Source organism: Macaca fascicularis, chromosome 15, assembly GCF_037993035.2.
Source record: "Macaca fascicularis isolate 582-1 chromosome 15, T2T-MFA8v1.1".
NCBI classification, from domain to species: domain Eukaryota; kingdom Metazoa; phylum Chordata; class Mammalia; order Primates; family Cercopithecidae; genus Macaca; species Macaca fascicularis.
Genome location: NC_088389.1, coordinates 5,241,059 through 5,267,532, shown reverse-complemented (window position 1 = coordinate 5,267,532; position 26,474 = coordinate 5,241,059). Strand labels below are relative to the sequence as shown.

Here is a 26,474-nt window from a genome sequence, read left to right as displayed (position 1 = left end):
AAATGGAAATTTTAGGATTGAAAAACACAGTAACAGCCGGGCGTGGTGGCTCACCCCTGTCATTCCAGCACTTTGGGAGGCTGAAGCAGGCAGATCATGAGGTCAGGAGTTCGAGACCAGCCTGGCCAACATGGTGAAACCCTGACTCTACTAAAAATACAAAAATTAGCCCAGCATTGTGGTGTGTGCCTGTAATCCCAGCTACTGGGGAGGCTGAGGCAGGAGAATCATTTGAACCCGGGAGGTGGAGGTTGCAGTGAGCCGAGATTGCACAACTGCACTTCAGCCTGGGTGACAGAGCAAGACTCCATCAAAAAAAAAAAAGAAAGAAAGAAAGAAGAAAAGGAAGGAAGGAAAGAAGGAAGGAAGGAAGGAAAGAAGAAAGGAAGGAAAACACAATACCTAAATTTAAAACTCAGTGGGTGGAGACTCAACAGCAGAACGGAGGGGAGAGGAAAGAATAGTAAACTGGAAGATAGAATAATAGAAATTACTCAATTTGGCTGGGCGCAGTGGCTCACGCCTGTAATCCCAGCACTTTGGGAGGCTGAGGTGTGCAAATCACCTGAGGTCAGAAGTTTGAGACCAGCCTGGACAACATGGCGAAACTTCATCTCTACTAAAACTACAAAAATTAGCTGGGTGTGGTGGCAAACACCTGTAATCCCAGCTAGTCAGGAGGCTGAGGCAGGAGAATTGCTTGAACCTGGGAGGTGGAGGTTGCAGTGAGCTGAGATCAAGTCATTGCACTCCAGCCTGGGCAACAAGAGCGAAACTCCGTCTCAAAAAAAAAGAAAGAAAGAAAGACAGAAATTACCCAATTTGAACAACAGGGAGAAAATAGACCGGAAAAAGCAAAATAACAGCCTCGGGGACCTGTGGAACAATAACAAAAGCTCTAACATTCCTGACAGTATAGTCCCAGGAGAGGAGAGAGGGCAGGGCTCAGATGCACACAAAGAAACCATGGCTGGAAACTCCCCAGATTGGGGAAAAGACATAAACTGACCTAGAAATTCAAGAAGCTGACTGTGATGGTGAATGTTAAGCCTCAACTTGATTGAAGGATGCAAAGTATTGTTCCTGGGAGCGTCTGTGAGGGGACTGCCAAAGGAGATTCACATTTGAGTCTTTGAGTCGGTGGACTGGGAGAGGCAGACCCTCCCTCAATCTGGGTGAGCAACAAACAATCCGCTGTCAGCATAAAAGCAGGCATGGGAAGAGCAGACTTGCTGAGACTTCCGGCCTCCATCTTTTTCTTGCACTGGATGCTTCCTGCCCTCGAACATTGGACTCCGAGTTCTTCAGCTTTTGGACTCTCGGACCTACACCAGTGGTTTGCCAGGGGCTCTTGGGCCTTTGGCCACAAACTGAAAGCTGCACTGTCGGCTTCCCTGCTTGTGAGGTTTTGAGACTCAAAACCTCAGCCAAGACTGGCTTCCTGGCTCCTCAGCTTGCAGATGGCCTATTGTGGGACTTCAACTTGTGATGGTGTGAGTCTGTTCTCCTAATCAACTCCCTTCATACATTCATCTATTACTTCTGTCCTTTTAGAGAACCCTGACTAATACATGGAGGGAAACTAAAATAGGTTAAACTTTAAAAAAACAAAAACAAAAAAACCCACACCAGCTGGGCGCGGTGGCTCATGCCTGTAATCCCAGCACTTTGAAAGGCTGAGGCGGGCGGATCAAGAGGTCAGGAGTTTGAGACCAGCCTGACCAAAATGGTGAAACCTCGTCTCTACTACAAATACAAAATTAGTCGGGTGTGGTGGTGCACACCTGTAGTCCGAGCTGCTCAGGAGGCCGAGGCAGGAGAATCACTTGAACCTGGGAGGCGGAGGTTGCAGTGAACCAACATTACACAACTGCACTCTAGTCTGGGCAACAGAGTGAGACTCTGTCTCAAAAAACCAAACCAACACAAAACAGAAAAACACACACCAAGAAATGACGTCATAATAAAACTACCAAAATCTGGCTGGGCTGAGCACAGGGGCTCACACCGGTAATCCTAGCACTTTGGGAGTCTGAGGGAGGCAGATCACCTGAAGTCAGTAGTTCGACACCAGCCTGACCAACATGGAGAAACCCCATTTCTACCAAAAATACCAAAATTAGTCAGCCGTGGTGGCGCATGCCTGTCATCTCAGCTACTAGGGAGGCTGAGGCTGGAGAATTGCTTGAACCCAGGAGGTGGAGGTTGCAGTGAGCTAGATTGCACTACCGCTGTCCAGCCTGGGCAATAAGAGCCTAACTCCTTCTCAAAAAACAAACAAAAACAACTGGCTGGGCACAGTGGCCCATGTTTGTAATCCTAGCACTTTGGGTTCCTAGCAGTTCCTAGCACTTGGAGGATGGCTTGAGGTCAGAAGTTCAAGACCAGCCTGGGCAACATAGTGAGACCCAATGTCTACAAAAAAATTAAAAATTAACCTGGTATGTGGTGTGTGCCTATATTCCCAGCTGCCGGGAAGGCTGGGGAAGGAGGATTGCTTGGACCCAGGAGTTTGAGATTGCAGTGAGCTATGATCGCACCACTGCACTCCAGCCTGGGTGACAGAGTAAGACCTTGTCAATAAAAATTAAATTAAATGAAAAAAATTTTAAAAACTACCAAAAACTAAAGACAAATAAAAAAAAATTTTTTTGTTCTTTTAAAGACAGGGTCTTACTATGTTGACCAGGCTGGTCTCAAATTCCTGGCCTCCAGCAATCTCCCTGCCTCAGTCTCCCAAAATGCTGGGATTACAGGTGTGAGCCACTATGCTCAGCTACAGAAAAAAAAAAATTTGAAAACAGTGACAAAGAAATAACCCTTATTAAAAAATATTGAAAAAACTGAATGATAACAGATACCTCATCAGAAACCATGGAGGCTGGAGGAAAGTGGAACAACATTTCAAATAAAATTATTTTTATTTAATTTAATTTATTTATTTAGAGACAGAGTCTCATTTTGTTGCCCGGGCTGAGGTGCACTGGCACATTCTTGGCTCATTGTCACCTCCACCTTCCAAGTTCAAGTGATTATCATGCCTCAGCTACCTGAGTAGCTGGGACTACAGGTGTGCGCCACCATACCTGGCCAATTTTTGTATTTTTAGTAGAGACGGGGTTTCACCTTGTTGACCAGGCTGCCAGGCTGGTCTCGAACTCCTGATCCTAGGTGATCTGCCCGCCTTAGCCTCCCGAAGTGCTGGGATTACAGGCAGGAGCCACCGTGCCTGGTTTTTGTTTTTGTTTTTTTTTTTTGGAGATGGAGTCTGGCTCTGTTGCCAGGCTGGAGTATAGCTGCTTGATCATAGGTCACTGTAACTTTGACCTTCCAGGCTCAAGTGATCTTCCCACTTCAGCCTCCCAAGTATCTTGGAAAATAGCTACTTAGCCATACCTTGTTAATTTTTATTTATTTATTTATTTATTTTATTTTATTTTTTTTTTGAGACAGAGTCTCACTGTCGCCCAGGCTGGAGTGCAGTGGCACGATCTCGGCTCACTGCAAGCTCCGCCTCCTGGACTCATGCCATTCTCCCGCCTCAGCCTCCCGAGTAGCTGGGACCACAGGCGCCCGCCACCACGCCCGACTAATTTTTTGTATTTTTAGTAGAGACGGGGTTTCACCGTGTTAACCAGGATGGTCTCAATCTCCTGACCTTGTGATCCGCCTGCCCCGGCCTCCCAAAGTGCTGGGATTACAGGCGTGAGTCATCGCACCCGGCCAATTTTTATTTTTAATTCTGTTTGAAGAGATGAGGTTTTACTATGTTGCCCAGGCTTGTCTTGAACTCCTGGGCTCAAGTGATCCTCCTGCCTTGGTCTCTCAAAGTTCTGGGATTACAGGCATGAACTGCCATACCTGGCAGAGCAATATTTTTAAAGTCCTGAAAAAGAAAGGAACTCTCAACCCAGAAATGGTCAATCCAGCAAAAATATTTTTCAGGAAGGATGAAGGAAGAGCAAAGAAATTGTAAATATCTAGGTAAATAGATATTTCTGTCTAAATTCTTTAAAATGTGTATGATGGTTGAAAGAAAAATACTATTACATTGTGTAGTGGGATTTTTTTTAATGTATTTAGATCTAATACCTAGGACAATTACAATATAAAAGCAAGAGGGTAAAGAGACAATATGGTGGTGAGGTTTCTACATGCCACTGGAAGTGGTAAATATTAATTTGACATAGATTATGATACCAATTTAGGTATCCACCTATTTTAGGCTGGGTGCTGTGGCTCACACCTGTAATCCCAGTGCTTTGGGAGGTTGAGGCAGGTGGATCAGTGAGGCCAGGAGTTCGAGACTAGCCTGGCCAGTCTGGCCTATCTCTACTAAAAATATAAAAATTAGCTGGGAGTGGCTGGGCACAATGGCTCACGCCTGTAATCGTGAGGCCGAGGCAGGCGGATCACAAGGTCAGGAGATCGAGACCATCCTGGCTAACACGGTGAAACCCCATCTCTACTAAAAAAAATACAAAAAACTAGCCGGGCGAGGTGGCGGGCGCCTGTAGTCCCAGCTACTCAGGAGGCTGAGGCAGGAGGATGGCATAAACCCGGGAGGCGGAGCTTGCAGTGAGCTGAGATCCGGCCACTGCAATCCAGCCTGGGTAACAGAGTGAGACTCCGTCTCAAAAAAAAAAAAAAAAAAAAAAAAAAAAGAAAATGAATAATATAATGGTAGACTGAAATCCAAACATACAATAATTACATTAAATGTAAATAGCCTACACATACCAAAAAAAAACCCCAAAAGATAAATAGATTAAAATCTATGATCCAATTATAGCTGCCTCTAAGAAACTTATATCAAATATTATACACGTTGGTTAAAAACAAAAGGATAGAAAATAATATACTATAAATATAAATAGTATATATATATAAAATAATATACTATATAAACTCCCTAAATACTTGGACATTAAACAACACACTTCTAAATAACCTAGAAATCAAAGAAGTCTCAAAGAAAATCAGAACACATGTAACAACAATGAAAATACAACATATCAAAATATGTGAGGTGCAGCTAAAGCGTGGTTTAGAGGGAATTTTATAGCATTAAGTGTTTATATGAGAACAGAAGAATGGTCTCAGATCCATAATATAAGCTTCCTCCTGAAGAAGCTAGAAAAGGAAAGGAAAGATAAAACCAAAGGAAGCAGAAGGATGGAGATAATAAAGAGCAGAAATCAATCAAACTGAAAATAAAAACAATAGAGAAAATTAGTGAAACTAAAGCTGGTTATTTGGAAAAAAAATCAATAAAATTAATAAGACTCTAGCCAGACCCACAGAGAAAGAGAGAGAGAGAGAGAGAGAGAGAGACAGAGAGAGACAGAGAGAGAATACAAATGACCAGTATCAGAAGTAAAAGAAAATATCACTATGGATCCCATAGACATGATGAAAATAATAAAGGAAGGCCGGGCGCGGCGGCTCAAGCCTGTAATCCCAGCACTGTGGGAGGCCGAGACGGGCGGATCACGAGGTCAGGAGTTCGAGACCATCCTGGCTAACACGGTGAAACCCCGTCTCTACTAAAAAATACAAAAAAAAAAAAAAAACTAGCCGGGCGAGGTGGCGGGCGCCTGTAGTCCTGGCTACTCGGGAGGCTGAGGCAGGAGAATGGCGTAAAAACCCGGGAGGCAGAGCTTGCAGTGAGCTGAGATCCGGCCACTGCACTCCAGCCTGGGCGACAGAGCGAGACTCCGTCTCAAAAAAAAAAAAAAAAAAAAAGAAAATAATAAAGGAATACCATGAACAACTCTGTACACACAAATTCAACAATTTCAATGAAATGGATCAATTCCTGAAAAGCACATAATTTAACCCAAACTCACCCAAGAAGAAATAGATAATTGCAACAGTCCTGAATCTATTAAAAAGGATTGAAACTTTAGTTTACAATTTTATGTTTGTTTTTTTTTTTTTTTTTTTTGAGACAGTCTCTCGCTCAGTCACCCAGGCTGGAGTGCAGTGGCCGGATCTCAGCTCACTGCAAGCTCCGCCTCCCGGGTTCACACCATTCTCCTGCCTCAGCCTCCCAAGTAGCTGGTACAATTTTATGAAAGAGAGAACTGTAGGCCTAGTTCCATTAGAAATTATACTCAATATTTGGGCTGGGTGCGGTGGCTCATGCCTGTAATTCCCACACTTTGGGAGGCCAAGGCAGGTGGATCATCTGAGTTTGGGAGTTCGAGACCAGCCTGGCCAACATAGGGAAACCCTGTCTCTACTAAAAATTCAAAATTAGCTGGGTGTGGTGGCGCGCACCTGTAATCCCAGCTACTTGGGAGGCTGAGGCAGGGGAATTGCTTGAACCGGGAGGCGGAGGTTGCAGTGAGCCGAGATCACGCCACAGAACTACTACATAATCTCTTCCAGAAAATAGAAGAGGAGGAAATCCCAACTCATTTTATAAGATGAGCATTAACCTGATACAAAACTTGACAAAGACAGTACAAGAAAACTATAGACCCACATGTCTCATGAACATACATGCAAAAATCCTCAATATAATATTAGCTCATCAACTCTAGCAATACAAAAAAAGATTAATACATTACAACCAAGTGGGATTTTTTCCTTTGAATTCAAGGCTGGTTTAACATTTGAAAATCAATTAATAGGCCGGGCGCGGTGGCTCAAGCCTGTAATCCCAGCACTTTGGGAGGCCGAGACGGGCGGATCATGAGGTCAGGAGATCGAAACCATCCTGGCTAACACGGTGAAACCCCGTCTCTACTAAAAAATACAAAAAACTAGCTGGGCGTGGTGGCGGGCGCCTGTAGTCCCAGCTACTTGGGAGGCTGAGGCAGGAGAATGGCGTAAACCCGGGAGGCGGAGCTTGCAGTGAGCTGAGATCCGGCCACTGCACTCCAGCCTGGGTGACAGAGCAAGACTCCGTCTCAAAAAAAAAAAAAAAAAAAAAAAAGAGAAAATCAATTAATATAATCCAGCTTACTAACAGAATAAAAAAGAAAAGCCATGTAATCATAGCAATTGATGAAGAAAAAGCGTTTGACAAATTCAACACCTGTTAATGACAAAAACCATTTAAAACTGGGAATGTAAAGAAACTTCCTTACTGTAACCAAGTGCGTCAGCCAAAACCCTATAGCCAGCTTCCTATCAAATAGTCAAAACTGATGCTTTCCTCCCAAGACCTGGAATAAGGCAAGGTGGTCCACTCTTGCTGGAAGTTTCTTGCAATAAGGTAAGAAAAAGAATTACGTGGCCAGTCGCAGTGGCTCACTTCTGTAATCCCAGCACCTTGGGAGGCTGAGGTGGGCAGATCACTTGAGGTCAGGAGTTTGACACCAGCTTGGCCAACGTGGTGAAACCCTGTCTCTACTAAAAATACAAAAATTAGCCAGGTGTGGTGGTGCGTACCTGTAATCCCAGCTACTTGGGAGACTGAAGCAGGAGAGTTTCTTGAACCCAGGAGGCAGAGTTTGCAGTGAGCTGAGATCGTGCCACTGCACTCCAGCCTGGGTGACAAGAGCAAAACTCTATTTAAAAAAAAAAAAAAAAGACAGTAAGAAAAAAAGAAAAAGAATTAAGCAGCATTTTTTAAAAGAACCAAGTTTTGGCTTGACTTGGTGGCTCATGCCCATAATGCCAGCAATTTGAGAGCCTGGGGTAGGTATATCACTTGAGACCAGGAGTTCAAGACCAGCCTGGGCAACACTGGGAAACCCCATGTCTACAAAACAATACAAAAACTTAGCCAGGTGTGGTGGCATTTGCCTGTAGCTCCAGCTACTCAGGAGGCTGAGCTGGGAGGATTACCTGAGCCAGGGAGGTCGAGGCTGCAGTGAGCCATGATCATATCACTACACTCCAGCCTGGGTGATAGAATGAGACCCTGTCTCAAAAAAAAAAAAAAAAAAAAAAGTGGCCAGGCGTGGTGGCTCACGCTTGTAATCCCAGCACTTTGGGAGGCCGAGGTGGGCGGATCACGAGGTCAGGAGATCGAGATCATCCTGGCTAACATGGTGAAACCCCATCTCTACTAAAAATCACAAAAAAATTAGCCAGGCGTGGTGGCGGGCGCCTGTACTCCCAGCTACTCAGGAGGCTGAGGCAGGAGAATGGCTTGAACCCGGGAGGCGGAGCTTGCAGTGAGCCAAGATTGCGCCACTGCACTCCAGCCTGGGCAACAGAGCGAGACTCCGCCTCAAAAAAAAAAAAAAAAAAAAGAGGCCGGGCATGGTGGCTCACACCTGTAACCTCAGCACTTTGGGAGGCTGAGGTGGGCGGATCACCTGAAGTTGGGAGTTCGAGACCAGCCTGACCAACATGGAGAAACCCCGTCTCCACTAAAAATACAAAATTAGCTGGGCGTGGTGGCACATACCTGTAATCCTGGCTGCTTGGGAGGCTGAGGCAGGAGAATTGCTTGAATCCAGGAGGTGGAGGTTGCGGTGAGCTGAGATCGTGCCATTGAACTCCAGCCTGGGCAACAAGAGCAAAACTCTGTCTCAAAAACAAACAAAAAGAATATAAATAAAAAAAGAATCAACTTTTAGTTTCATCGATTTTCTTTATTGTTTTCTGTTTTCTATTTTATTTATCTCTGCTGTACTGTTTATTATTTTTTTCTTCTGCTTGTCATGGGTTTAGTTTGTTCTTCTTTTTCTGGTTCCTAAAGGTAGACTGTTGATTTGACATCTTTCTTCTTTCTAAATGTTAAGTGATTACAGCTATAAATTTCCCTCTTAGCGCTGTTTTTGCTGTGTCTGAGGTTTTGGTGTGTTGCGTTTTTGCATCCATTTCTCTCAAGGCTTTTTCTGATTTCTCATGTTATTTCTTCTTTGACCCATTGGTTAGTTAATTGTGTTGTGTTTACCACATACGTGTGAATTTTTCCATTTTCCTTCTGCTGTTGATTTCTGGTTTCATTTTATTGTGATTTCAATGTTTTTAAATTTTAGAATTGTTTTGTGGCCTTTCCTAGAGAATGTTCCATGCACATTTGAGAAAAATATGTATTTTTGCCTGAAGCTATCGTTGGATGGAGTGTTCTCTTTATGTCTTTTAGGTCCAACTGGCTGATAATGTTATTCACATTCTCTATTGCATTATTGATTTTCTGTCTTATTTTTCTTTTTTCTTCTTTTTTTGTTTTTTTGTTTTGCTTTTGTTTTTATTTAAAAGTCTCATTTTGTCATCCAGGCTGTAGTGCAGTGGTGTGATCACGGCTCACTGCAGCCTCGACCTCCCCAGGTTCAGATGATCCTCCCACCTCAACCCCTGAGCAGCTGGGACTACAGGGATGCACCAACATGCCCAGTTAATTTTTGTATTTTTTGTAGAGATAGGGTTTCTCCATATTACCCAGGCTGGTCTTGAACTGCTGGGCTCAAGCAATCTGCCCACCTCGGCCTCCCAAACTCCTGGGATTATAGGCATGAGCCACCATGCCTGGCCCTGTCTGATTTTTCTATTCATTATTTAAAGTGTATGGCCGGGCGCGGTGGCTCAAGCCTGTAATCCCAGCACTTTGGGAGGCCGAGACGGGCGGATCACAAGGTCAGGAGATCGAGACCATCCTGGCTAACACGGCGAAACCCCGTCTCTACTAAAAACACAAAAAAATTAGCCGGGCGAGGTGGCGGCGCCTGTGGTCCCAGCTACTCGGGAGGCTGAGGCAGGAGAATGGCAGGAACCCGGGAGGCGGAGCTTGCAGTGAGCTGAGATCTGGCCACTGCACTCCAGCCTGGGCGACAGAGCGAGACTCCGTCTCAAAAAAAAAAAAATAATAAAAAAAAAAAAATAAAGTGTGGTAATGAAGTCTCCTAGTGTTATTGTAGAGCTATTTCTCCCTTCAATTCTGTTGATATTTTGGAGCTCTGATATTTGATGCATTTATATTTATAATTCTTATATTTTCTTGGCAGAATTGACCTTTTTGTAATATGTCCTTCTTTGTCTCTTGCAATAATTAAAGTCTATTTTGTCTGATATTAGTATAGCCACGTCTGTTCTCTTCCAGTTACTACTTTGCAAGAAATATCTTTTGCCATACTTTAATTTCTTTTTTTTTTTTTTTTTTGGAGACGGAGTCTCGCTCTGTCGCCAGGCTGGATCGCCACTGCAGGCCAGATCTCAGCTCACTGCCAGCTCCGCCTCCCAGGTTTACGCCATTCTCCTGCCTCAGCCTCCCGAGTAGCTGGGACTATAGGCGCCCGCCACCTCGCCCGGCTGGTTTTTTTGTATTTTTTAGTAGAGACGGGGTTTCACCGTGTTGGCCAGGATGGTCTCGATCTCCTGACCTCGTGATCCGCCCGTCTCGGCCTCCCAAAGTGCTGGGATTACAGGCTTGAGCCACGGCGCCCGGCCATACTTTTATTTTCAACACATGTGTATGCTTAGATCTACAGTGAATCTCTTTCAATTGATTTTTGACAAAAGTATAAAGGCAATTCAATAGAAGATAGTCTTTTCAACAAATGGTGTCTGTATTAGTTTGTTCTCATGCTGCTAATAAAGACATACCTGGCTGGGCATGGTGGCTCATGCCTGTAATCCCAGCACTTTGGGAGGCCAAGGTGGGCAGATCACGAGGTCAGGAGACCGAGACCATCCTGGCTAACACGGTAAAACCCCGTCTCTACTAAAAAATACAAAAAACTAGCCGGGCGAAGTGGCTTTTTAGTAGTAAAAATACAAAAAATTAGCCAGGCATGGTAGCGGGCGCCTGTGGTCCCCGCTACTCGGGAGGCTGAGGCAGCAGAATGGCGTGAACCCAGGAGGCGGAGCTTGCAGTGAGCTGAGATCGCCCCACTGCACTCCAGCCTGGGGAACAGAGTGAGACTCTGTCTCAAAAAAAAAAAAAAAAAAAAAAAAAAAAAAAAAAAAAGACATACCTGAGATTAGGTAATTTATAAAGGAAACAGGTTTAATTGACTCATAGTTCCACATGGCTGGGGAGGCCTCACAATCATGGCGGACAGCGGCAGGCAAGAGAGCTTGTGCAGGGGAACTCCCATTTATAAAACCATCACATCTCACGAGACTTACTCACTACCATGAGAACAGTATGGGGGAAACGACTCCATGGTTCAATGATCTCTGCCTGGTCCCACCTTTGACACGTGGGAATTATCACAAGTCAAGGTGACATTTGGGTGGGGACACCCATATCAGTGTTGTGACAACTGCATATTTATTATGCAAAAAATTAACCAACCTTTTTTTTTTTTTTTTTTTTTTGAGATGGAGTCTCGCTCTGTCGCCCAGGCTGGAGCGCAGTGGCGCGATCCTGGCTCACTGCAAGTTCCCCCCGCCTCCCGGGTTCACGCCATTCCCCTGCCTCAGCCTCCCCAGAAGCTGGGACTACAGGCGCCCGCCACCTCGCCCGGCTAATTTTTTTGTATTTTTAGTAGAGACGGGGTTTCACCGTGTTCGCCAGGATGGTCTTGATCTCCTGACCTCGTGATCCGCCCATCTCAGCCTCCCAAAGTGCTGGGATTACAGGCTTGAGCCACCGCGCCCGGCCAAAATTAACCAACTTTATGTCAGGACCTGTGAATGTAAAGAAAAAAAAAAAAATCAGCCGGGCGCGGTGGCTCAAGTCTGTAATCCCAGCACTTTGGGAGGCTGAGATGGGCGGATCATGAGGTCAGGAGATTGAGACCATCAGGGTTAACACGGTGAAACTCCATCTCTACTAAAAAAATACAAAAAAACTAGCCGGGCGAGGTAGCGGGCGCCTGTGGTCCCAGCTACTCGGGAGGCTGAGGCAGGAGAATGGCGGGAACCTGGGAGGCGGAGCTTGCAGTGAGCCGAGATCGCGCCACTGCACTCCAGCCTGGGTGACAGAGCGAGACTCCATCTTAAAAAAAAAGAAAAAATAATAACCTTAACCTGTATCTCATACCTGATACAAAAATTAACTCAAATTGTATCATAGATCTAAATGTAAGATGTAAAACTTAGAATTTTTACAAGAAAACACAAAAGAAAATTATTGTGACTATGGAATAGGCAGAGTTCTTTGATGTGATACCAAAATCACAATCCATAAAAGAAAAACAAATTGGCCGGGTGCAGTAGCTCAGCCTGTAATCTCAGCACTTTGGGAGGCCAAGGCAGGCAGATCACCTGAAGTCGGGAGTTTGAGACCAGCCTGACCAACATGAAAAAGCCCCATCTCTACTAAAAATACAAAATTAGCTGGGCGTGGTGGCGCATGCCTGTAATCCTGGCTACTTGGGAAGCTGAGGCAGAAAAATTGCTTGAACCTGGGAGGTGGAGGCTGTGGTGAGCAGAGATCGTGCTGTTGCACTCCAGCCTGGGCAACAAGAGCAAAACTCTGTCTCAAAAAAAAGAAAAAAGAAAAAAAATTGATAAATTGGACTTGATGAAAATGTAAAAATCTTTGCCCTATAAAAGATACTGTTGGCCGGGTGCAGTGGTTCATGCCTGTAAACCGAGCACTTTGGGAGGCTGAGGTGGGCAGTTCACTTGAGGTCAGGAGTTCAAAACCAGACTGGCCAATGTGGCAAAACCCCGTCTCTACTAAAAATACAAAAATTAGCTGGGTGTGATGGTGCATGCCTGTAATCTCAGCTACCTGGGAGGCTGAGGCAGGAGAATTGCTTGATCTGGGCGGCGGAGGTTGGAGTGAGTTGAGATGGAGCCACTGCACTCCAGCCTGGACAACAGAGGGACAATCCGTTTCAAAAAAAAAAAAAAAAAAAGCAAAAAGTTTGAACATACACTTTACCAAGGAAGATACAGAGGTGGAAATAAGACAACATCATAAGTCAAGAGAGAAATGGAAATGAAAATCACAATGAGATACCCAAAAACACTGGAAGCAGGGGATCCAACAGATGCTGATTTTACCTATTGTCTTAGTCCGTCTGTGTAGCTAGAACAGAGTACCTGAGACTGGGCCACTTATAAAGAAAAAAGATTGATTTTGCTCATGCTTCTGGTGGCTGGAAAGTTCCACTTCCGGCATCTGCATCTAGTAAAGGCCTCAGCTGGCGTCCACTTATGGCGGAGATGAAGGGGCGCCAGCATGTGAAGAGATCACATGGGAAAGCAGAAGCAAGGTGGAGGGGTTCACTTAACACCCAGCTCTCCCAGCAACTAAGAGAGTAAGAACTCACTCACCCCCCGAGGGAGGGCACTAGCGTCTTCATGGGGGACCTGCCCCCATGACCCAAACGCCCCTCGCCAGGTCCCCCTCTAACCCTGGGGATCGAATTTCAACGACAAACATCCAGACTATAGCACCTATGTCAGCAGCATGATGCACAACAGCCGGAAGGTGGAAACAACTCAGTTGTCCATCAGCAGATTAATGGATGAAAAAATAAAGAAATGCTGAAGGCTGGGTGCAGTGGCTGTGCCCGTAATCCCAGCATTTGGGGAGGCTGAGGCAGGCGGGTCACCTGGGGTGAGTTTGAGACCAGCCTGGCCAACATGGTAAAATCCCATCTCAGGCACAAAATACAAAAATTAGCCAGGTGTGGTGGCACATGCCTGTAATCCCAGCTATTCAGGAGGCTGAGGCAGGAGAATCGCTTGAACCCAGGATAGGGAGGTTGCAGTGAGCCGAGATGGTGCCACTGCACTCCAGTCTGGGCCACAGAGTGACTCTGTCTCAAAACAAAACAAACAAAGATAAAAAATAAATAAATTAAAAATAGGCTGGGTGTGGTGGCTCACACCTGTAATTCCAGCACTTTGAAAGGCTGAGGCTGGTGGATCACTTGAGGTCAGGAGTTCGAGACCAGCCTGGCCAACATGGTGAAACCCCATCTCTACTAAAAATACAAAAATTAGCTGGGCATGGTGGCACGCGCCTGTAGTCCCAGCTCCTTGGGAGAGTGAGGCAGGAGAATCACTTGACCTGGGAGGTGGAGGTTGCAGTGAGCCAGGATGGCACCACTGCACTCCAGCCTGGGGGACAGAGCGAGACTCTGTCTCAAAAAAAATAAATAAATAAAAAATAAAAGTAATAAAAATAAAGTTGTATACACATACGTTGCAGCATTATTCAGTCATCAAAAGGAATGAAATTTTGAATCATGCTACGATTCTGAACCTTGGATGAACCTTGGAGACATGATACTAAGGGAAATAAGCCCAGTACAAAAAGTCAAATATTGTGTAGTTCCACTTATGTAAAGCATTTAGAACAGGCAAATTCATAGAGACAGAAAGTGTAATAGAGATGATCGGGGCTGGGGGAAGGGGAAAATAGGAAGTTAGTATTTAGTGTATATGGAGTTTCTGTTTGGGATGATGAAAGTGTCCTGGAAGGCCGGGCACAGTGGCTCATACCTGTAATCTCAGCACTTTGGGAGGCTGAGGCGGGCGGATAACCTGAGGTCAGGAGTTCAAGACCAGTCTGACCAACATGGAGAAACTCCGTCTCTACTAAAAATACAAAATTAGTCAGGCATGGTGGCACATGCCTGTAGTCCCAGCTATTCGGGAGACTGAGGCAGGAGAATCACTTGAACCTGGGAGGCGGAGGTTGCAGTGAGCTGAGATTGCACCACTGCACTCCAGCCTGGGCAACAGAGTAAGACTCTGTCTCAAAAAAAAAAAAAAAAAAAAAAAAAATTAGCCAGGCTTGGTGGCGGGCGCCTCTAATCCCAGCTACTCGGGAGGCTGAGGCAGGAGAATTGCTTGAACACGGAAGGCAGAGGTTGCAGTGAGCTGAGATCGCACCATTGCACTCCAACCTGGGCTACAGAAACAAACAAACAAACAAAAAACAAACAAAAAAACAAAACCAAAAAAAACTGAAACATGCAACATGAAAGATGAATGTCAAGGGCATTGTGCTGAATGAAGGAAGCCAGTCTCAAAAGATTACATATTGCATAACTCCATTTATGTCATTCTGGAGAAAACGACACTGGAGGGAGGTAGAGTAGATTAGTGATAGCCAGGGGTTGGGGACACAGGGTGGTCTGACTTCCAAGGGGCAGCAGGGTGGGGTTGGAGGTTTGAACTCTCCTATAGTCCTGATCATGGTGGTGGTCCACAAATCTACACATGTGTAAAACATAGAAAAGTATAATTCCATCCAATTTAATGTTTACAATTTATTTATTTAAGAAAAAAATGTTTTGTCAAGAACTGTACCTGGCTGGGCACATTGGCTCACACCTGTAATTGTGACACCTTGGGATGCTGAGGTGGGAGGAGTGTTTGAGTCCAAGAGTTCAAGACCAGATTGGGCAGCATAGGGAGAGCCCTGTCTCTACTAAAAATAAAAAAATTAGGCTGGGCGCGGTGGCTCAAGCCTGTAATCCCAGCACTTTGGGAGGCCGAGATTGGCTCGAGGTCAGGAGATGGAGACCATCCTGGCTAACACAGTGAAACCCTGTCTCTACTAAAAAATACAAAAAACTAGCCGGGCGAGGTGGCGGGCGCCTGTAGTCCCAGCTACTCGGGAGGCTGAGGCAGAAGAATGGCATAAACCCGGGAGGCGGAGCTTGCAGTGAGCCGAGATCCGGCCACTGCACTCCAGCCTGGGCGACACAGCGAGACTCCGTCTCAAAAAAAAAAAAAAAAAAAAAGGGCCGGGCGCGGTGGCTCAAGCCTGTAATCCCAGCACTTTGGGAGGCCGAGACGGGCGGATCACGAGGTTAGGAGATCGAGACCATCCTGGCTAACACGGTGAAACCCCGTCTCTACTAAAAAATACAAAAAAAAACTAGCCGGGCGAGGTGGCGGCGCCTGTAGTCCCAGCTACTCGGGAGGCTGAGGCAGGAGAATGGCGGGAACCCGGGAGGCGGAGCTTGCAGTGAGCTGAGATCCGGCCACCGCACTCCAGCCTGGGCGGCAGAGCAAGACTCCGTCTCAAAAAAAAAAAAAAAAAAAAAAAAAATTAGCTGGGTGTGGTGACATGCACCTGTGGTCCCAGCTACTCAGGAGGCTGAGGCAGGGGAATTGCTCGAGCCTGGGGGGTTGAGGCTACAGCAAACTATGATCACACCACCACACTCTAGCTAGGATGAGACTTTGTCTCAAACAATAAAAAATAGGCTGGGCACAGTGGCTTGCGCCTGTAATCCCAGCACTTTGGGAGGCCGAGGTGGGTGGATCATGAGGTCATGGGTTTGAGACCAGCCTGAGCAACATGGTGAAACCCCGTCTCTACTAAACATACAAAAATTAGCCAGGTGTGGTGGCAGGCACCTGTAATCCCAGCTACTCAGGAGGCTGAGGCAGGAGAATTGCTTAAACCTGGGAAGCAGAGGTTGCAGTGAGCCAAGATCGCACCACTGCATTCCAGCCTGGGCAACAGAGCAAGACCCCGTCTCCAATAAATAAATAAATAAATAATAACAAAATAAAAACTGTACCTTTGGCTGGGCAATGGTGGCTCACACCTGTAATCCCAGCATTTTGGGAGGCCAACGTGGGTGGGTCACCTGGGGTGAGTTCGAGACCAGCCTGGCCAACATGATGAAATCCCATCTCTACTAAAAATACAAAAAATTAGCTGGGCGTCATGGTGGGCACCTGTAAAAAAATTAGCTGGGCATCGTGGCAGGCACCCAGCTACTCAGGAGGCTGAGGCAGGAGAATTGCTTGAACCCGGGAGGCGGAGGTTGCGGCGAGCCAAGATCGTACCACTGCACTCCAACCTGGGCAACGAGGGAAACTCTGTGTTAAACGAAACAAAACAAAACAAAATTGTACCTTTGAGTGCTCGCCGGGGTCTAGTCCCCTTATTGCATAAGAATCCTTAAAACCCCAGACGGGTTGGACTTCCCATTTTACAGCAGAGGAAACTGAGGTGTAGGGAGGTGCCTAGGTGTGTCTGACTCCAAGTTAAACACATGTTTAACCACTGTGCAGTTCAGAGCCTCGTAAACATCTGGCTCCATGAGGATGGACTTGCATCCAGGTCACATTGGGCTGGGCCCAGAGCAGTTTCTCCAAGTGTGGCCAGGAGCTCACAGGTGGCTGGTTAGAACTACTGATTCCGGTCGGGTGTGGTGGCTCCCACCTGTAATCCCAGCACTTTGGGAGGCCGAGGTGGGTGGATCACGAGGTCAAGAGATGGAGACCATCTTGGCTAACATGGTGAACCCCGCCTACAACTAAAAATACAAAAATTAGCTGGGTGTGGTGGCGTGTGCCTGTAGTCCCAGCTACTTGGGAGGCCGAGGCAGGAGAATCGCTTGAACCAGGGAGTCGGAGGTTGCAGTGAGTCCAGGTCATGCCACTGCACTCCAGAGGAAGTGACAGAGTGAGACTCCATCTCAAAAAAAAAAAAAAAAAAGAACCACAGATTTCTGGGCTCCTCCCCAGACCCACCAGGGGCTGGGCAACCTGCATTCCACCAGCTCTCCAGGTCACTCTGTTGCATCCTGAAGACTGAGAGGCACTTTGTCTAAGTGAGGAGCCTGGAAATGTGGCCCAGCCTGTCTGCAGTGACTTTCACAAGGGTTCCCTCTGCTGCTGTCCTTCACCACTTCCCGCCGGTCCTGCTCTCACCCGACTGGCCTAAAGCTCATGGCGTCTCTGCCCCTCACAAACAGCCCTGCGGGGCAGGACCCTGCCCACACCACCCGCCTCGTTCAGGGTGAAAGGCAGAGCCTGCAGGACGTGCACCCAGGCCCCTCCGAGACCCAGCCAGCCTTTGGGCACCAGGGTCCAAGTTAGGGTCCATCCTTCTAGACTTCTACCCCAAAGGGATGTTTTTAAATTTTATCATTTGTTTTTTGAGACAGAGTCTCGCTCTGTTGCCCAGGCTGGAGTGCAGTGGCGCGATCTCGGCTCACTGCAAGCTCCGCCTCCTGGGTTCACACATTCTCCTGCCTCAGTCGACGGAGTACCTGGGACTTGGTACTGCCTGCCACCAGGCGCCTGCCACCACTCCTGGCTAATTTTTTGTATTTTTAGTAGAGATGAGGTTTCACCGTGTTAGCCAGGATGGTCTCGATCTCCTGACCTTGTGATCCGCCTGCCTCGGCCTCCCAAAGTACTGGGATTACAGGCGTGAGCCACCGTGCCCAGCCAGGATGGTTTCTTTCATCCTTGGGCCTCCTCGGCCTTCCCTAGCTTGGCACGAGGCAAAGGCCTCCAAGTCGGCCCAGTGTGGGTGGCTGGTCTCTGTGCCAGCTCAGCTGTCTCCTGGCCTCACTCCAAGGAGGGCTGTGAGCGTCCCCCACCCACGTCGTCTGCATCGTTCGCTCACCCTTCCCTGTAGCTTGCTGGGTGGGGGTGGGGGTCGGCCCTACCCATACCCACCTCTCTGGCTGGATCTCCCCTGTGCCTCCAGCCTCACCCCACTGCCCCTACACCCTGGCCTTTGCTGACACAGCCCGCCCTCACCACAGAGGCCTGCGTGGTGCCTGCAGGGCAGCCTGGCTTTTCCAGCGCCTCTGGTTGAACGCAACCTAGGAAGGGTCCCTTGATTTTCCACCAACTCGTCAGCATGGCCTCCCATTCCAGAATCTGACACTGCGTCCTACAACTGTCACCTGAGGGTCTGGCTCCCCCAGATGGAGCCCTGAGTGCAGGGACCAGGTGGGCCCACTTCAGACCCATGGCACCTGGCAGTACCTATATGCACACCGCTCCAGGGATGTGGGTAACGAGGTGAGGGCCGGGAACTGGGTTGATGGGAGAGATTTGTATCGGTCTAGCAGCCCTGTGTATCACTCTCCTATTGTGGAAGATGAAGGAGGTTTGTTATTTCTTTCATTGCAAAGGCAAGACATCTGCCTGAAGAGTATCGGTGCTCCTCAGGGAGAACTGAGAGACCCCTCTGGTCCTTCCTACTTTCTTTTGTGTGTGTGTGTGTGTGTGAGACAGAGTCTCGCTCTGTCACCCAGGCTGCAATGCAGTGGCATGATCTCAGCTCACTGCAACCTCCACCTCCCAGGTTCAAACAAGTCTCATGCCTCAGCCTCCTGAGTAGTTGGGAGTACAGGCACCTGCCACCACGCCCAGCTATTTTTTGCATTTTTAGTAGAGACAGGGTTTTGCCATGTTGGCCAGGCTGGTCTCGAACTCCTGACCTCAGGTGATCCGCCCGCCTTGGCCTCCCAAAGTGCTGGGATTACAAGCGTGTGCCACTGCGCCTGGACTCAGTCCTTCCTACTTTCACTCCTTGTGGGCTTCCGCACCCTCCAGAACCTGCCTTGCTCCCCACATTTGGCTTTGTTTTACAAAACTGGTCATTCTGTATCCATTCTCCCATTGCTTGTTTCTTCCTCTTAACAACATGTCACTGCCGTTGCTCTGTGGTAGGACTTCCCAAGCTACCTTATCCTTTTGGCAGCCGTGGACTGTTCCAGAATCTGGATGTCCCATGGCGTATTTACCTATTCCTCTACAGATGAACATTTGTCTCCAATGAGTTCATCATTATAAATACTGCTGCCACAGACATCCTGGGGCAGCCTCGGGCCCCTCTGCAGGTGTCTCTGAAGGAAAGATTCCTGGGAGGAAACTCACAAAGAGTTGTACGTTCTAAATGTGCACTGGGGCCAATGCTGTAATCCCAGAACTTTAGGAGGCTGACGTGGGAGGATAACTTGAGGCCAGGAGTTTGAGACCAGCCTGGGCAACATAGTAAAACCCCATCTCTACAAAAAATTTAAAAAGTTAGCCGGGCATGGTGGTGCACACCTGTACTTCCAGCTCCTCAGGCAACTGAGGCAGGAGGATCGCTTGCGCCCCAGGAGATAGAGGCTGCAGTGAGGTGTGACCACGCCACTGCACTCCAGCTTGGGCAATAGAGTGAGACTTTGTCTCCAATAAACAAACCAACAGGCACTTGGGGTCCATCTTTTATTTCCGTCTTAGATACCACGGTTGTGATTTAAATGACCTCCACGCGCTGATAGTCCCTGCCTCTCTGGTTTCCGACAGCTTTAACATGAGACCCCAAGACAAGGAAATCAATGTCTGAGGTCAGAACTACCCAGGACCAGCCACACCCCATGGACTGTACCTCCTCTGCCTGAATTCGAGCCTGCCCACCCTTCCTATAGCCCACCGTGCTGAGATCAGCTCCATGTGCCTGCCTGCCTCTAGCCGCTGGGACGTGGTGGAGTGACTGCTCCCTGCCTCCAAGGCTGTCCCCAAGCTCTGTGGCCACTGAAAGACAGCTGGGAGTAAGGCCCAGGCTGACTGCCTTGGAAAAGCCTCGTCCGCCGCATTCGTGGAGATGCTCAGGCCTTAGCTGGTTTTTGGGGGAGTTAAAGACCGCAGAGGTACAGGGCAGGGGTGGGCAGACGGAGGGGCTGCGAGCATACTTGGGCGAGCCAGGAAGGAAGGGAGCTGCTGGGAGCCGGAGCCCAGGCCAAGGCCTCCACCTGAGCCCGAGCCTCTCCTCTGTTTCAGCTTTCCTATTTTAGGCAGCTGCTCCCCGCCTAGGGAATTCTCCTCAAGCTTGCAGGAAACCCAGCAGGGCAGGCCCTGCATCTGCGGCTTCTTACTCTCTTCCTCAGCTCCCGCCCCCAGGGCCGGGCCTTCAGTGCCTGGGGCTGGCGAGCGCCGCCCCCATCAAGGCTGGTATACTCTCCTAATACCAGGTCACCCCTTTCCTTAGGTTACTTACCCCCTGTGGAGACTGTGCTGCCTCTTAACCAACTCAGGGAGCGCTTCTATTTTGTCCCAAAGAAACACTTCATCACTGTGAAATCCCGGAAACAATGGGAATGGGCAGTGGGGTTAAGATGCAGCCAGGGGCGCAGGAGGGAAGGAACTGGGAGCAGGTGTCCAGGTGTCGGCGTGGAGGGCGGGCCACAGAGCTGCTGTGGGGACAGCCGCTTAGGGATGATGCCCACACTTGCAAGAGGGCCGGTATGACTCCCAGGAAGACATGGAGCTTATGGAGGTCTGCAGAGCAGGGTCAAGCCCCAGCCTGTATGTACTTGCTGTGTGACACTGGGCAAGTCATTGAGTCTCTCTGGGCCCCTCATTTTCCTCATCTACCAGAGCGTGGAGGTCTTTTAAATCATTTTCCTCATCTGTAAAGATTAGAACAGCTCCCACGTTTGGGACTGAATGAGATGGTATCTAAAGTCCTTAGGTGGGTCGGGTGTGGTGGCTCACACCTGTAATCCCAGCACTTTGGGAGGCCAAGGTGGGCAGATCACCTGAGGTCAGGAGTTCAACACCAGCCTGGGCAACATGGTGAAACCCTGTCTCTACTAAAAATACAAAAATTAGTGGGGCGAGGTGGTGCAGGCCTGTAATCCCAGCTACTCGGGAGACTGAGGCAGGAGAATCTCTTGAACCCAGGAGACGGAACCGAGATCACACCTCTGCACTCCAGCCTGGGCAACACAGCGAGACTCTGTCTCAAAAATAAAAATAAAAATAAAAATAGGCCGGGAACAGTGGCTCATGCCTGTAATCCCAGCACTTTGAGAGGCTGAGGCGGGCGGATCACGAGGTCAGGAGATCAAGACCATCCTGGCTAACACGGTGAAACCCCGTCTCCACTAAAAATACAAAAAAAAAAAAAAAAAAAAAATTAGCCAGGCGTGGTGGCGGTGCCTGTAGTCCCAGCTACTCGGGAGGCTGAGGCGGCAGAATGGCATAAACCCGGGAGGCGGAGCTTGCAGTGAGCTGAGATCCGGCCACTGCACTCCAGCCTGGGCGACAGAGCGAGACTCTGTCTCAAAAATAAAAAAATAAAAAATAAATAAAAATAAATGACGTCCTTATGCGGGTGAAAGGCACACAGTAGGCGCTCAGGAAGAACAGCTGTGGTGGTTTTTAATAGCTCGGACAGATGGAAATAGTTTGGTATGTCGGGGAAGCACGGGTGGAGTACTACTGGCAGCCGGATACAGAGCCCTTAAAAAATGACTCCTACAAACCGCCACTGCACTAGCCACACTCCTCCCACCCGGCCCTGCCAAACAAAACTAAACAAATTAAAGCCTTTGAAAAATCCCCTTGGTTGTTTGGGCCTCTGATTTCCACCTGGCCTGTCCCAGGAGCTGTGTCTTTCACAGTGGTCTTTGCCAGGACTCTCTGTAACCAGTGGGATTATGCTGCCGCCACCACTGCTGCAGAGAACCCGAGGTGGGGAGGGGAATTTGCAGACTGCACCAGGTGCAGCCTGGCTTTGGAAACAAGGGCCGCATTCCTAGAATTCTCGCTGGGAGACCCGCCCAGCTTGGCCTGACCCACCCAGACTGATGCCTGCATCGCTTCTGGGCAGGCGCGGCTGAGCTCCCAGCACCACCTGAGGGAAGAGGGGGGCCATCCCCAGGGACACCCTGGCCTGGAGTGGGGTGGAGGGTGGGGCAGGCAGACGGTCGTAGGGACTTTTAAGCAAGTTTAACATAGGTTTAAATCCCAACAGGAAGCGGAAGGGAACATGCCACGATTCATTCATTGTGAGGGTCTTTATTAAGCACCTGCCATGCGTCCCTCCTGACAGGCACCGAGGTGGACAGGGTGTCCCTCTCTCGTGAGCCCACAGTAGTGAGGGAGGTGGACAAGGGAGTGGCCCCTGGTGAGGGCCAGGATGCTGGCAAGGATGGAGGGGCCTGAAGGAAGGGACAACTCGGGTGACCAACCATCCGGGTCTCTTTGGGATTGAGGGGCTGCCAGGGGCAGGGACTCTGGTTCTGGAACTGGGGCTGTGCCAGTCAAAGTGGAGTGTCATCACTGGAGACAGGGGCAATCTAGAGGGGTCACCTTAGAGGGTGGCCAGGGGAGGGGACGTGATGAACGGAGAACGAGGTTAGTGGGAAGGAGAACGGAGTGGAAGGAGAGAATCTGACACAGGGAAGAAACCGCACAGTCCTTGTCAAGAACAAGATGGGCTCCTCCGTCTACCCTGCTGTTTCTGTACCGGGAAGCTAAGGCCAGGGGAAGAAGAGAAGGACAGTGGTACCGTGAGGACCGGAAGTGGCTTTCTGGATACCTGGGTGGAGAGTGGCCAATCAACATAAAGCTGTCAGGCGAAGGGTTGAGAGTGGCCAATCAGCGTAAAGCTGTCAGGTGAAGGGTTGAGAGTGGCCAATCAGCATAAAGTTGTCAGGTGAAGGGTTGAGAGTGGCCAATCAGCATAAAGCTGTCAGGTGAAGCTTTGAGAGTAACCAATCAGCATAAAGCTGTCAGGTGAAGCGTTGAGAGTAGCCAATCAGCATAAAGCTGTCAGGTGAAGGCCCACATGGCCCTGGTGGGTCCACGGGGAGATCCTGGGGATGGGGAGATGGTAACATGAATCCCCCAACTGGCTGCCCTGGCATAGTTACCAGGGGAAAAGGAATTTAACATAAAATCCCACTGACCTGGGCTGGCAGGCAGCCTTAGCATTTCCAGGCAGCAGCAACAGCCCCCTGCACCGTGGCCAGGTCGAGGTGGCCCACCAGCCTGGAAATCTGGTCAGCAGCTCCGGGAAACCCTGGGTCCTGGGCATTCCTCCATCCCTCAGCTTCCACCACCCTCCCAAATCAACTGCCATTGGAATCTGCTGCCCCCCAAAGCTCTGGGCTGGCCATGAAGGAGCCAGTGCTCCCGGACTGCCTGCTTTGAGGACACCAGCACTCCTGCCATAGGCCGTTCGTCCATCGCTGCTGGTGGCCCTCCCTCTCAGAGTTCGGCCCCGAGGAAATACTAGTCACTCGGTGACAACACGGTTCTTCGAAAGCCCCAAGTCCTAAAAGAGGCTGGTGTTCTGCATTTCGGCCCTGCTGCAACCTCAGAGCCCTGCCGCCTGCTCCTGATCCCACAGGCGCCGTCTCTGAAGAGGCCACTCTCGGAAGCACTGAGAGTGGACTGGTGTGAGTGTGGGTCCTGCCTAGAACCAGGGCTCACTTCCCTGGTTGTGCCTACTAGCTGTGCGTCCTTGGGCAGCTTCTCAACCTCTCGGAGCCTTGGTTTCCTCATTGTAAAAAGGAGATAATAAAGGCATCATGTCACAGGCTTGTTGGGAGGGTGCAAGGAGGTACTAAATGTAACAAACTGAACACAGAGTTGGGTACACAAGTGCTCCTCAGTGCTACATGTCACCCCCACCCTCCTGGGCCAAGTGTCCAGAGTGCTGTGATGAGGGTCAGACTCAATTCAGCCAGACCCAGGGGACACTGACCCAGGAATTACAATGGAAGATGTTTTCACTGTGGAGGAGCTGGGGGCCGGAAGACTCATCAGGTTTAGGGAAGCCCAAGTGGACACTGGATGGTCGGGGTTGCCCTGGGGAGGAGAGCCTGGTGGAGGGACCCGGGTCAGTGAGGAGGGTGGCCAGCAGGCCTGGACTGCAGGGCTGATCAGAGGTCCTTGAGTGCGGGTGGGGAGAAACCTTCTAGAAATGTTTGTATTTATTTATTTAGGAGAGCGAGTCTCGCTCTGTTGCCAGGCTGGAGTGCAGTGGTGCGATTTCAGCTCACTTCAACCTCCACCTCCTGGGTTCAAGCGATTCTCCTGCCTCAGCCTCCCGAGTAGCTGGGACTACAGGCACAAGTCACCATGCCTGGCTAATTGTTTGGTATTTTCAGTAGAGACGGGGTTTCACCATGTTGGCCAGGATAGTCTCGATCTCTTGTTCTTGTGATGGGCCCACCTTGGCTTCTCAAAGTGCTGGGATTACAGGCATGAGCCACTGTGCGTGGCTGAAATGTTGTATTGATAAAAATCGTTTAGAGAAGGCCGGGCCGGCCGGGCACGGTGGCTCACGCCTGTAATCCCAGCACTTTGGGAGGCCGAGGCGGGCGGATCACAAGGTCAGGAGATCGAGACCACGGTGAAACCCCGTCTCTACTAAAAATACAAAAAATGAGCCGGGCGCAGTGGCGGGCGCCTGTAGTCCCAGCTACTCGGTAGGCTGGGGCAGGAGAATGGCGTGAACCCAGGAGGCGGAGCTTGCAGTGAGCCAGGATCGCGCCACTGCACTCCAGCTTGGGCGACAGAGCAAGACTCCGTCTCAAAAAAACAAACAAACAAACAAAAAAACAAAAAAAAAGAGAAGGCCGGGCGTAGTGGCTTGCACCTGTAATCCCAGCACTTTGGGAGGCCAAGGCGGGTGGAGCACCTGAGGTTAGGAGTTCGAGACCAGCTTGACCAACGTGGTGAAACCCCATCTCTACTGAAAATACAAAATTAGCCGGGCGTGACGGCGCATGCCTGTAATCCCAGCCACTCGGGAGGCTGAGGCAGGAGAATTGCTTGAACCTGGGAGGGGGAGGTTGCAGTGATCACCCCAGTGCACTCCAGCCTGGGCAACAAGAGCGAAACTCTGTCTCAAAAAAAAAAAAAAAGAAAAAAAAAAAAAAAGGAAAATCCTCTAACCCCGTTCAGCAATTTTTGCAATCCAGCCCTGCAGTCATAGCTAAAATTCTGAAACCATATAACGCCGGCAAGGAAGAGAATTTAACAAAGGCAAGTAATTTGCTTTACTAAGTTTTAAATCCTCTTATAACCTACCAAACTGTTGTCAGGCTCAGGAAAAAATATCGCAGGTGAAAACAGAAGAGAAAATAAGAATCACAGAAAAGGAACAAACATGTTGGATATTTGTTTTTCAGAACATTAACTAGGCTTTGGCCACCAGGAGTGACTTAGTAAATGGAACTGTTTCTCTGAACAATTTTTTTTTTTTTTGAGACGGAGTTTTGGTTTTGTTGCCCAGGCTGGAGTGCAGTGGCACGATCTTGGCTCAGTGCAACCTCCGCCTCCTGGGTTCAAGCGATTCTCCTGCCTCACCCTCAGGTGATCCACCTGCCTCAGCCTCAGACTCAGGTGATCCCGACCTCAGGTGATCCACTCCCCTCAGCCTCCCAAAGTACTGGGATTACAGGCGTGAGCCACCGCGCCAGGTGGGATTATCTCGTTTTTACTAGAAGGCTCTATCTCCTGGGGGTGGGATGGGGTGGTGAGATCAATTCACCTGGAAGTGGAAGCTGGGAACCTGGTTTGAGTTCTGATAGTTCTGGGGTCCAGCCCCTTATCTTGCTTCGCCTGGAGGGCTGAAGGACTGGAAATACTTTTGTTTTGGGGCTGGAACGCGGGCTGCAGTTTGGGAGGCGGCGGTAGTTTGGAAGAGGAGGCGGGGTCTGGTAAGCACTTTACCCGAATTGGGCAGTGGGAATTTGGGAATTGAGGACAATGGGAAGCTGGTTCTGAGTTTTAAACTGGGGAGTGACAGATCAGAGCTGGATTTTTAGGAGTTTCTCTGTCTGCAGGTTTAAAAAAGACCCGGGTGGGAGGTAGGGCTGGGGTGAGGAGGGAGAGAAGTGGGCGATCTGGGAGCTGAGGCGGGGTGGAAGGGAGAGCAGCGCGTCACGGGCTCGGGATTCCGGCCCAGGCGGCCAGAGATAGAGATGAGCTTCTTTCTCCGAACTGGGTTTGCTAACCTGTGACTGTCACTACTCCATGCTCCAGGGCACCTGGCCCAAGGGATCAAGCCTTTTGGGCACACAGATCCACCTGGAGCCCTGAAGGACCAGACAGGGACCTCGCCTTCTCTGTGTCCTTCCTGGGAAGGGGACTCCAGACCAACT

The 26,474-nt window shown here is 49.1% G+C and overlaps 1 protein-coding gene across 2 annotated transcripts in view; it reads right to left on the bottom strand.

The window, feature by feature from the left end:
- The window catches only part of BRD3 (bromodomain containing 3), a 106,397-nt gene that overhangs the window by 79,571 nt on the left and 352 nt on the right, over positions 1–26,474 (bottom strand). The window contains exons 2-3 of one of the 2 annotated variants that reach the window (XM_074016057.1): positions 16,353–16,637; positions 8,369–8,466 (exon numbers count right to left, since the gene is read on the bottom strand). The gene's annotated coding sequence lies outside the window, so the exon portion shown is untranslated. The remainder of the gene's footprint in view (positions 1–8,368; positions 8,467–16,352; positions 16,638–26,474) is intronic. The other variant, XM_074016058.1, reaches the window with a different exon arrangement.